Raw genomic sequence first — 9,190 nt, forward strand, 5'->3', positions numbered from 1 at the left:
TAAGAGACAGAGGAGAAACTGGCCAGTTTGGGTAGACCTGAGATGGAAGGTCAGGTAGCTTCGAGGGCTGGACAGCTATGCTGGTTATATGCCTGAGAAACAGAGGAAGCCTGTGATGGGGTGGAGAACAGAGCAGATGGCTGGGGAGAGACTCAGAGAGAGAGAGAGAGAGAGACAAAATAGGAACCACCGCTGGAGCTGCCTTTCTCCTTTCCTTCCTTTCCAGGGTCTGAGGCTTTAGCCACATTACCCTGGGTTCTTGTGCACCTGCACCCATCCAATCCACCCTCCATTCCCGGGGTAACTTGGTTTTTCCTCTACAGGGCTCTGACACACAACACAAGTGCTGACCCTTGGCTGGAGCAGGCCCACCTCCCTGGTCGTAGTGGGGAGAACCTGCCTCTGGCAGCCTCTAGTGCCCTGGCCCTGGTGATATCAACAGCAGGTTGTGTGCTGGTGCATTCTTAATCTCTATTTTCTTTCTTTCTTTTTGAGAAGGAGTTTCGCACTTGTTGCCCAGGCTAGAGTCCAATGGTGCGATCTCAGCTCACTGCAACCTCCGGGTTCAAGCAATTCTCCTGCTTCAGTCTCCCAAGTAGCTTGGATTACAGGCATGAGCCACCATGCCTGGCTAATTTTGTATTTTTAGTAGACAGGGGTTTCTCCATGTTGGTCAGGCTGGTCTCAAACTCCTCACCTCAGGTGAGCCACCTACCCTAGCCTCCCAAAGTGCTGGGATTACAGGCGTGAGCCACCGTGCCTGGCCTCTCTATTTTCTAGGATGGATCTCTGAAAGGGGAATTCTCGACTTGGAGGGTGTGAACTTTTTTAAAAAATATTTTCCTGCATGTTTCTCATATCTGCTTTCCAGAAACCCTGATCATGTGCCTGCTCTGTAGTTACACACTGAGCAAGCAAAACCCCCTTGCTGGGTGGAGAGATTCGTGGCGAAGGGAGCCAAACAGGGCTGCACCATACTGGGAAAGACTATTCAATGTCAAGCGCAATCGCTGCAGCTTCTGAAAGCAGATTCTATCCTTGCACTAACACTTAGGAGTTTTGTGACTATGCTAGTCAAGGGTTTCTGCTGCAAAACATTGAAACCATTCTTGGTTTTCTTAAATAGAATAAGGAAATTCTGGAGAGCATCATCAGCTCAATAATGCCCCCCACAGATATCCATGTCCTAGTGCCTGGAACCTGTGAATGTGTTATGTTACCAAAAGGGACTTTGTAGATGTAATTACATTAAGGATCTTGAGATGGTGACATTAACCTGAATTATCTGGTTAGGTCTGATATAATCACAAAGGTTCTTAGAAGAAGGAGGCAGGAAGGTCAGAGTCAGAGAAAGACTTGTGACATCGTCAGAAGCGGAGGTCAGAGAGACTTGAAGAGGCTACACTGCTGGCTTTGAAAACGGAGGAAGGAGGCCAGCTGTAGTGGCTCACGCCTGTAATACCAGCACTCTGGGAGGCCAAGGTGGGTGGATTACCTGAGGTCAGGAGTTTGAGACCAGCCTGGCCAACATGGCAAAACCGCATCTCTGTTAAAAATTACAAAAATTAGCCAGGTGTGGTGGTGCGCGCCTGTAATCCCAGCTACTTGGGAGGCTGAGGCAGGAGAATTGCTTGAACTCGGGAGGCAGAGGTTGCAGAGAGCCAAGATAGCACCACTGCATTCCAGCCTGGGCAACAGAGCGAGACTCAGCCTCAAATAAAAACAAGGCTAGGTGCAGTGACTCACGCCTGTAATCCCAGCACTTTGGGAGGCTGAGGTGGGCGGATCACCTGAGGTCGAGAGTTCCAGACCGGCCTAACCAACATGGAGAAACCCCGTCTCTACTAAAAATACAAAATTAGCCAGGGGCGGTGGCAGCGTATGCCTGCAATCCCAGCTACTCGGGAGGTTGAGGCAGGAGAATCGCTTGAACCCAGGAGGCAGAGGTTGTGGTGAGCCGAGATCGCGCCATTGCATTCCAGCCTAGGCAACAAGAGTAAAACTCTGTCTCAAAAGAAAAAAAAAAAAAAAAAAGAAAAGAAAAGAAAAGAAAACAGAGGAAAGGACCCTGAGTCTCAGAATGCAGACAACTCTTTAAGATGGAAAAGGCAAGGAAATGGGTTTCCCCCAGAGCCTTCAGCAAGAACCAGTCCTGCCAACACCTTAATTTTACTCTGTAAGACCTATTTCAGACTTCTGACCTCCAGAATTGTAAGACAATAAATGTGTGTTGTCTTAAGTCACTGAGTTTGTGGAAATTTGGGGCAGCAGTATCGGGAAATTAATACAGAAGCCTCCAAGCAGCTGAGAATTGCCAGGGAGGCTGGAGAATCCGGCTCAGGCAGGGAGACACAGCAGAGCCCTGCTCCAAGAGTGGCCTGCTCAGGACGCTGCCCCTACTGGACACTTGCCACTGCCTCGGTGGGCACCCCTCCCTGGGACATGTGCAAATGCTGCCAGATCCCACCTCACTTCACACCTTCATCTTGCTCCCTCAGGACTCAGGTGGGAGGTCTGGAATGACCTCACGTGGGCAAGTGCTCACGCAGTAGGTGCCAGGGCTGAGGACACAGCTTCCAGTTTCCAAGGTGCAACAGGAACCCTGTCTCCGGGTTATCTCAGAAATCCCCCACATAGGAAAGTATTCAGGTGGCAGCTGACTAAAATGGCAAATTTCCACCAGAGTGGCTTTGGGTAGGCTGCCAAACCTCTCTAGACCCCAGTTTCCACATCTTAAGATAAAGGTTTATGGCCAGGAGTGGTGGCTCATGCCTGTAATCCCAGCACTTTGGGAGGCCAAGACGGGAGGATCACTTGAGGTCAGGAGTTCAAGACCAGTCTGGCCAATGTGGTGAAACCCAGTCTCTACTAAAAATACAAAAAATTAGCCAGGTATGGTGGTGCATGTCTGTAGTTCCAGCTACTTGGGAGGCTGAAGTACAAGAATTGCTTGAACCCGGGAGGTGAAGGTTGCAGAGAGCCACGATCATGCCACTGCACTCCAGCCTGGGCAACAGAATGAAACTCTGTCTCAAAAAAAAAAATAAAGTTTACTATTTATCTAAGGTCACTTCCAGTATATACAATCAATAAATATTTGTTCATTTGGTGTTGGGGAGGGAGGTGGCCAGGAGTGGAATGGAGCCTTTTGTTTGTTGGCATGGAGTTCTGAGTAAGAGCCCCTCATAGTCCTGGCCCTGGGAACCCCGTCATTGCAATGACCCTAACCATTCTCTACCATAGAGGTTACAGACTCTTGGTCTGCAGAAGTCTAGGTCTTCACTCATTTAAACCCACAACATTTGAATTTGTACATTGAGACTCTTTGAGCAGCTGGCTGCTCTTGAGGTGAAGGGAGTGGAGACCCCAGCTTTATGTGGACCCCAGAAAATCCTGCATGTGAATCCTTAACAACTTAGCCAGGAGCAGCACATTCAGTCTCCTCTTCATGGGGGCACCCAGGCAACATGAGTCTTCGGCAAGAAACAGCCCTGCCAACACCTTAATTTTATCCCGTAAGGCCTATTTCAGACTTCTGACCTCCAGAATTGTAAGATAATAAATGAGTGGCTTTTGAACAACAGAAATCTATTTCTCACAGCTCTGGGGGCTGGAAAGTTCACGATGAAGGTGCTGGCAGAGTTGGTGTCTGATGTGGGCCTATTTCTTGATTCATAGATGGTGCCTGCTGGCTGTGTCCTCCGAATAAATTCAGAGACCTTAGGGCAGGAGACACACCATAAACCAAATTCCTCTGACCCATTTCCTGCAGAAAACATTCAGGAAAAGGAGACATAAAGCAATATGCTGCTGGGAAAAGTCATTCTGAACACCAGGGTTTCCTATTTCCCTACTCTGTTCTCAGGCAGGGAATCAACGGAGATGATTAACAACTTACACCCAAACCCCACCATGTGCCAGAGAGAGCAACATTGTGAGAACTGCCTGATTTAAACACAAGAATCGACTGAGTCACAAAAGAACCTCCATTATCCACCACCTAGATTCAACAAGTATCAGAGGGGATCCAGATTTTCTTCCTGCTGTGGTCTGAATGTTTTTGTTGCTCCGAAAGTCACACATTGAAACCTGATCATCAGTTTGATGGTATTAGGAGGTAGGGCCTTTGGGAGGTGATAATCTCCTAATCTCACCTTCCAAAGGCCCCACCTCTTAATAGCATTCTATTGGGTTGATATTAGCAGACCAGACCCTTTTAATGGAGGCCCCAGAGAGCTGCCTTCCCATTCCACCATGTGAGGACACAACCAGAAGGCACCATTTATGAACCACGAAGCAGCCCCTCATCAGACACCAAGTCGGCCAGCACCTTGATCCTGGACTTCCCAGGCCCCAGAACTGTGTGAAGTGAATTTCTGTTTTTCAAAAGCCACCTCGTCTATGCTATTTGGTTATAGCAGCCCAAACAGACTTAAGACACTTCATTTATCCTCTTTTTTCTTTGCTGAAATGTTTTAAAGCAAATCCTAAGCACTGTGTTATTTCAGTATGCATCCGAAAAATGAAAACTTTTCCTACAGAGCCCCCATGTCATTATTACACCTACCAAAATTAGCAGGAATTCCTTAACATTACCTCATATCTACACTCTAATCAAGTTTTCCAATTATCTCAAAAATGTCCCTTTAGAGATGGTCTACTCTAATTAGGACCTGAATCGGATCCACACATTGCATTTGGTTATTCTCTCTCTTAATTCTCTTATAATCTAGAAGGCCACCCTCTCCTATTGTTCACTCCTATTTTTCTCCAACCTATTGGATTGCTACAGAAACTGGGCCAATTTTGTGGTATAATAAGTTAGCCAAAGATTAAAAAGAGGAGGACATGGTGGTGCTAACATGGAAGAAGGGTGGGTTTGCAGAGTGTCTTAGGATCAAAGCCTGACACGATTGTCATTGTGTGTCACTGAGGCCCTCAATATATCCTCTGGGGTTTGATCAAAAACGGAGAACCACTATGAGTGACATAGAGTGAAGACATTTAGGGGAATTAGACCTTACACAATTGTGGGAGCTGATTAAACAGTCTACCAAATGCAGATGTTGCCATGTACAGTGTTGGCCCTGAGTCAGCAAAGCCAGCAGTTGGAAAGTAGAGATGAGTGTGAAGTGGGGGAGAGCAAGACTAGATTAGGACCCACAAAGACAAACTGGGACCCTGGAGGACAAATTGGAACTCGCATTTGTCTCAATCTCTTTCAATGATGCGAGTGACCTGCAGGATTCTTCGGTGCCCCACAGAGATGCACAAGCTGGCCCAGGATTTGGAGAAGCAGAAGATTCAATAAGACCAATAAGGGCCACGGACTCAGCTGCTGTTTCACACTCGCAAAGTGAGCCAGGAGACCAGCAATTGTGTGCTTGAGCCCACATCAACCTTCAGAGCATAGGAATGGCTGCTATTTCATTTCCACTTCCAAATCTCATGAACTCCTCTTGTGGCCAACCCTAGCCTAGAACAGCACAAGAAAGGGAATTCTGAAAATTGCTTAGTATTTGTGCTTAAATTGATGTACATAGGCACCAAACTCACCTAAGGATAGCCTCTCCCATAGGAATGTGGCCAAACTCGCACATGTGTACAGCAGGGTTGGAGGTCTCCCTGGCCCCTTCAGTTCCACTGCTCATGTCTTTCCCTGCCTTTAGGGCTAGCAGCAAATGATGCAAGTGTGTGCTGGTGTGAGTAAAAGTCCAGGGCTCCAGGCAGAGGGCTGTCTTGCTATAGACACAAATCTCTTTGAGGATAGACTTGTATTCCCAGCAAAAACCTGGCCCCTGTGGTAAGGGCATGGAGCCAAGAGTGCATATAGACACCGAGCATCTCCAAACATGGCTGAGAGCAGGGGTTATTGGAATGTACTTCTTCTTCTTCTTTTTTTTTTTCTTTTTTCTTTTTTTTGAGACAGAGTCTTGCACCATCACCCGGGCTAGGGTGCAACGGCACAGTCTGGGCTCACTGCAACCTCCACCTCCTGTGTTCAGCAATTCTCCTGCCTCAGCTTCCCGAGTAGCTGGGATTACAGGTGTCCGCCATCATGTCCAGCTAATTTTTTGTATTTTTAGTGGAGACGGGGTTTCACTATGTTGACCAGGCTGGTCTCGAACTCCTGACCTCATGATCTGCCCACCTCGGCCTCCCAGAGTGCTGGGATTACAGGCATAAGCCACCAATCCCAGCCTGGAATGCACTTCTTACAGGCAGCAGAAATAGCCTCTCTCTACCCCAAACTCCGTTTAGAATTTGAGCTCACCACAGATTATGTATAAAAATCAACAATAACAATAATGATAACTAATATTTTGATAGTGGTTAGTATTTGCCAGGCACTATTACAAATATTTTACATACGCACCATTGTAACTAATCCATCAGCACTAATGGTCTAGGCCCTGCTGGGTTAAAAAAAGAAAAGGTGACAACCACAAAGACTAATACTATTTGGGTATAAGTTACCACAGATGCTTTTCAAGATTCGACATTACGTTTTTCAAAAACTTTCATCTTATCAAGGGCTATTTTCATGGAAATTGTGGTTTCACTGAACAAGAATTGTAAACTGCAAACAAAGTCGAAGTACCCTAAGCTTCTTCCTTCAAGAGGCGGAGTCTGCTTCTCACCCCTTGAGTCTGGGCTGGCCTGTGACTTGCTTTGGAGTGCCATGCAAGTGACAGCTCACCAGTTCTGAGCCTAGGCCTGAAGGGACCTTATAGCTTCAGTTCTCTCTTAAAATCTAGTTTTACCACATGGGACAAGCCTAAAGGAAGAGATACTGCATGGAGAGAGGCCCCAGATCATCCTGGCTAAGGCCCCAGACATGTGAGTGTGTGCAGGGAACAACAGCCAAGCTTAGCCCAGACCGAAAGGACCTCCCAGCTAAGCCCAGAATCAGGAACTGAATAAATTATTGTTATTCTTAGTCACATGATTTTATTATGCAACCAAAACTGATACAGAGGGAGACACTAAAAGCTAGATTTTACATCTGCCTGATATCCTGGGCTCTTAGTGTTCTTTTCAAAATTCTTTCTGCAAATTCATAGAGTCACCTCTGCCCTTCATGATGGGTACTGATTGATGGAGTTTAAGGGTGTCCCTTTTATTCAAACAAATATTTCTCCCCTAGCAAGTATATTTTTAAATTCTGACAAGAAAATATGGAAAAGATTAAACATGAAAAAAATAAATAAAACCATAATTAAATAATTGACAGATAGGGACTGTTAATATTTATGGTGTTTTCTTTCACATATTTTTCCATTATATACTATTTATATATTATAAATGTATACATATACATATCATATTATTCTACATGGGTGTATATATTATGCACATGTGTATTATATAATTAGTTTATGTAGTTCTGAACCCCACTTTTCTCTTCACAAGATTCTTATGTATTCCCAGCCATTAAAATTCTCAGAAAACATCACTCTAGTGGGTATAATTGCCCATCATAAGATATATCTTAATGTATTTAACTGCTTGCCAATTGTTGAACATTATTCTGTCTTCAATTTTTTATTATTGTAAGTGGCAATGTCATGAACATCTGTGTACATCTTTGTTCATGTCCCTGAATCTGTCCTCAGGAAGATGGAATTGCTAGGTTAAAGAGCACCAACATTTAAAGTTGTATCCATAAAAGGAACTACAATCCAAACATCTCAGGAAGAATATCTAAAGGAAGACAATGTTTATCTCTACTCCCAACGTTTAAGCCAGGAACAGGTCTGCTTTTGTTTTATTGGCACTAGGTCAGAAACGAAATGCTCAGTGAAACACAAGTCCGGGCATTCAGTTCTGGACGCTGGGGGACCCTAGCCCAGGGCCCCTCTCTACCGAATTGCTCAGACCCTCCCTGAGGTGTGTTCTCCTGGCTGGAGAGAGGAGATGCAGACTGGAGAAGACATGGTGGAGTCCAGGGACCATTCTTGTCCTGGATCCCGGAACACACTCCTCTTAGGGGTTTCATGTCCCTCCAGGCCGGGAGTGCTGCCAGGGGGCTGAGGAACCGATGTTCCTGAGGCTGGTACATCTGATTTTCGCTCTTGGCTAGAATTCAGAGCAGAGAAAAGTAAACTGCATCTGGGCCAAGGTGAGCCTGTCTCCTTGGAGGTCCTTGGGCTAAATGGAGAAGAGTATGTGGAGCTGAGAGCCAAGGAAGCCAGTGAGGAATTGCACCCGGGTGTGGAGAGCAAAACTACGTGGCCACTGATTGACTCAGGAGCTCTGCTGAAGGTGCCTTTGGCTCCCCGCACTTAATCCTGGCCTAAGAACGGTCAGTGTACTTGAGGGCCAGTAATACAATCTAAAACTTCATGACTAACGCCTCAGTACCAAGGCCAGTCCCTTCATTTGAAAAGGAAGAAGGAAGAAAACTAGAATCCATTGGCGATTTGCTGTGTGCCAGGCACTTTACGATACAAAGAAGGCTTATTAATATTCTAATTTTAAAAAACAGGCAAACCAAGGCCACAGTAAACAATGGGATTTGCTTAAGGTTATGGACTAATTAATTCAAAAACTGAGACCTGACTAGGCACGGTGGCTCTCGTCTGTAATCCCAGCACTTTGGGAGGCCGAGGCGGGTGGATCACATGAGGTCAGGAGTTCGAGACAAGCCTGGCCAACATGGTGAAACCCCATCTCTACTAAAAATACCAAAAATTAGCCAGGCATGGTGGCGGGCACTTGTAATCCCAGCTACTCGGGAGGCTGAGGCAGGAGAATTGCTTGAACCTGCGAGGCGGAGGTTGCAGTGAACTGAGATTGTACCATTGCACTCCAGCCTGAGCGACAGAGCAAAACTCCTTCTCAAAACAAACAAACAAACAAACAAACAAAAAACAACAACAACAACAAAAACAGAGACTCGGATTCTTTTAATCCCTGGATGCAGAGGCGGGTATGGTAAGGAAAAGATCACGGACCTTAGATTTTCTCCAAGCCCTGACTCTTATTAATTCTTTGAACTTGGGGATGACAATCATTCCCTCTGAGCTTCAGCCCCCTATTCTGTAAGATGAGCAGCTGCCTACCCTGCAGGAGTGGCAGGGGGAATGCTTGCAAAAGACCCAGCGCTGCACTTGACCCACAAGAGGACTCGTGAACACCAGTTGTAACATCCACCCGTTTCGCTTCTGTTGCCTTTTCTGGGAGCCCT

Source organism: Macaca nemestrina, chromosome 13, assembly GCF_043159975.1.
Source record: "Macaca nemestrina isolate mMacNem1 chromosome 13, mMacNem.hap1, whole genome shotgun sequence".
Taxonomy (NCBI): domain Eukaryota; kingdom Metazoa; phylum Chordata; class Mammalia; order Primates; family Cercopithecidae; genus Macaca; species Macaca nemestrina.